Source organism: Protomyctophum bolini (assembly GCF_963924005.1).
Source record: "Protomyctophum bolini genome assembly, chromosome: 1".
Lineage (NCBI taxonomy): Eukaryota > Metazoa > Chordata > Actinopteri > Myctophiformes > Myctophidae > Protomyctophum > Protomyctophum bolini.
Window position 1 is genome coordinate 39032525 of NC_137862.1, and position 3895 is coordinate 39036419.

At 41.7% G+C, this 3895-nt stretch overlaps 1 long non-coding RNA gene across 1 annotated transcript; it reads left to right on the forward strand.

The window, feature by feature from the left end:
- LOC308316902 lies at window positions 1-1304 on the forward strand. Its single transcript, XR_013964220.1, has 3 exons — window positions 1-143; window positions 218-333; window positions 394-1304. It is a non-coding gene; the product is annotated as an uncharacterized lncRNA (long non-coding RNA).
- Window positions 1305-3895: the final 2591 nt, after the last annotated feature.

A 3895-nucleotide genomic window follows, 5' to 3' on the forward strand; every position in this document is an offset into this window, starting at 1 on the left:
CGTGCAAAGGTAAATGCAGGACACATTATTCTTACCACACAACAACTGACATGACATTCCATGTAATTCCATGTATTGGCACTGACGAGAAATTGCATTTCAGGTTTAAATATTGTTGTGTGTGTGTGTGTGTGTGTGTGTGTGTGTGTGTGTGTGTGTGTGTGTGTGTGTGTGTGTGTGTGTGTGTGCGTGTGTGCGTGTGCGTGTGCGTCCTTAGATTTAAATGAGAAACTGGGGATGTTGTAGTAATTTGTGAATGAGAGCACAGACCAGACATGCTACTGTATGTGCGTACTACTGGATTTTGATTGTTTTCCTTTGCTTGGTGTGAAGGCATGCTGTGTACAAAATGTACTACTGGAGTTTGATTGTTTTCCTTTGCTTGGTGTGAAGGCATGCTGTGTACAAAATGTACTACTGGAGTTTGATTGTGTTTTGTTTTACTTGGTGTGAAGTGGGACATTAATTTTGTTTTTACATTTTTTAACTGACTACAAATCACTACATCACCATTATTCATGCAACACCAAAGTGCCGATGCGACCTTCTTTTGAGTTTTAGAAGGAATAGCTTTCTTTTATATTTAATTGTCCATTGCTGTTTTTTCCTCCTCAATAACTAAACAGAAAACAGAGGCACATGTATTCTGCACCTACACTGCACGGACATTAGTAAGTGTGACATCAAATTCTTAAGAGACCCAAAACCTTTTTCTTTTTTTTTCCTTTAGAGAGATACCTGATGAAGGTCGTTTAGACCGAAACGTTGTCATCTGAATAAAACTACTGCTCTATAAGTGAAGACAGTGTGCAGGACCCTTTTTCTTCTCATGATTCGCATTTGGTTGCCGGCTCCTACGCACCTGTCCTTGTAGGTGTGCACACAAGGCCTTTTCTCTACAAACTTTAGAGAGCTTTAACAGATGTATCCCAAAGTTGTTTTTGTTCATTCTATAAAAGTTTTAATTGTCACCCGGATATTTTAGCCCAGTTATTATAATTTTTGTAAGCCACTTGTGAAGGCCATTTGTCAGGTGCGTTCATTTAAAGTGCTTTTTTCAGCATGGGGAAACAATAGGTGTTCATCAAACCTTTTATTGCACTGTTAAGTGGCTCTCAACCCATTGAGTGAAAACGGGTATATATGCACTTAGAAAACAAGTACTGTAGAGTAGACAATCTTTTTTTCTTTTTTTTCATGATTGAAGGTATTACAAATAATAGTGATGCAGATGTGTCCCTTTGACTTAGTGATCTAAAGACCAAGGTACTGTGTGTGTGTGTGTGTGTGTGTGTGTGTGTGTGTCATTATGTGCTTCATGTGTTAAATATGCTGCCACGCCGATCAACCAATATGGGAAAACTGAACCAGAACTTTGATTGATTTATTTACGGCTTCTTTTTACAGTGTAGTGAAGTGAACCATTTTGGTTCTGGATGTGTGTTGCAATAGGCCTATAGTCGATTCCCTCCAGAATCCTTGTCACGAACGAGTGCCTGAAGGACGGACCTGGCTGTCTGTGTGACTTTCAGAAGTTCTTATTCGCTCTACCCGTCTATCGCTCTCTCTCTCTCTCTCACACTCACACACACACACACACACACACACACAAGGACACTTCGACACTAACTCGGAGCCCGGTTTGAACTGGGAACCTCACGTTTTCATCTGGCCTCTCTACCGGCCACTCTACCCCTGTGCCGACCTTCTGTGCGACTGCTTGTCCTCAGAAGTCCTAGATGGTACAGGCCCTGCCTAGACTTCCTCACCACAGTGTTCGGTGTGTATTGACCATGACAAGTACATGTCCACGCCACACGGTACTTAAATCTGCACACCTCTCCACTGGTTTCTCTTCGATAGGAGCCTGAGGTGGTATATCCTCTACTGCTGCATGCAAAAATCCACAAACGACTCACACAAACCATATTACACTCTTATCTGGCTTGCACCACAGCATCAATCTGCCACCACCTGTAGAGCTCTGTGTGACTGTGTGGGTGTGCGTGCGTGCGTGCATGTCTGTTTCTGTTTATATAGTGTGTCTTGCTTGGCAGAGTTTATACAATCCATCCACCTCCACACGCTTTCACATCTGTGAAATTGAGCGGTCTGGTCCTATTTGGCACATCTTGTAGCCAAATATATTATTTCTGACTTTCTGTTAAACCTCAGCACAATATGAAACACAAATACCGTACATACGAAACTCAACATACAACTATCTCTTTCCATTCTCCCAGGGAAATTGGAAGCCCACAAAGTAGAATAACACAAACGGTCCACTCTCGTACGTGAAGTCCCCTGAGCCTGATCCTATATTCACTCGGCCTGTTCTAATGGACTTGTTTTAGGTTAATGTTCCTGGTCCGACTATTAAAATGTTCAGACGGTACGGTAGATGTACTAGTAACTGTAAAGAATCTGTATTGGTTTTAGTCTTGTGTAGCCCCGAGCCAAGAACCAGACCCAGCCCTGCCAATCGGGCTCAGCTCAGTTCAATCCCCGCTTTCCGTGCATTGCAATCGCATTGTTTACTTTACATATCAAACGCATCCCATCTGTCATTAAATGCATCCTTCCTTTTGTACAAGCTGTGTCCTTAAAGTGTCTGCAAGACCTAAAAGTTTAAACAGCAGATCATTCTTCTGGCCAACATCCTGCTGCTGAATAAATCCACAGGCTACTTTGATGTGCTTGAATTCCATTTAATTACTTCTAATTTACTGTCATTGTGTTTACCATTAGCTCATGCATAATGAGAGCAGTCAGACAGCTAATTAAATACAGAAAGGCCACAGCAGAAGGGTCCTCTTCTAATTACTTTGGCTGTAAAGGAAAGGGACTCGAGGGAGAGTTTCTTTCCAAGACAAATGTTTGTGTATAAAGAGAGGAATGCCGGCCCAGATCAATTTGCTATTAAAACCTGTGCACAAAAAGGTGCTGTGCACAGGATTATACAATAATCATGTTTGCACGTTTAATCAATCTTCCCATTTAGCTCTGCCAACTAATAAACAATAGGCTAGAGTTAAAAGTGGAGCCATTTAATGCCATGAAAAACTTAAACGATTACATCAGACTTTCACTGTTTATACTACTTAACTGGCCATATACGTGGCAGCGATTTTGTTTATGTTATATGTTTATGTTTATTGTGTGTCTTGTTTCTTTGTTTTGTATATGGACCCAGTGTGTCTGAAATAAAGTTTTCAATCAATTGCTCTTACATCAATGTTAAGACGAGTATGACATACGACCAAAATGTGAAAATGTGATGGTTAATGGTTGGGGCTAAGTAGGAGAGCCAGGAGAGCTTCACAATGACTATTGGGTTAGGAAATGACTAGGAAAGGCAAAATTATTTGTCTAGAAAAAAGGCATGCCAATTAAAAATGCTTCAACGTTTTTCATCATCGTTTGGCAGATTTTCCTTTTTTCCCCCCGACAGGCCAGCCGAAAAAAGGCTTGTGTTCCGTTGGACTCTCTGTGAAGTACAGTATGCAGTCGCCTTAAGCCATAACCTCACACTAGCCTATAATTTGTCGGACAACAGAATAATGAGCTGTCAGACTAAAGGGGCAGCTAGCCCCACTAGTACAGGCAAGCCACATCTCAGGGCTCTGAGTTACTTGCCCTCTCATTTCTCAGGTCAGGCAGATGAATTTCCCTCAGGCATTGCACCAAGAGAGTTCCAGGGAGATTATGTTAATGCTAATTACCTGTGTGCTGGCACAATCTTGTCCACTGTTTGGAGCCCATGTTAAAGTAGTGTCGTTTCGATGCTCTGCCTTCATTGACTCCTCTTGCTCATTATAATTTTATCCCACAATTTTGTAACCCATTTTTCACCCGTGTCAATTATCTAATGTGATCCTGGGCTCTGCACACCCTC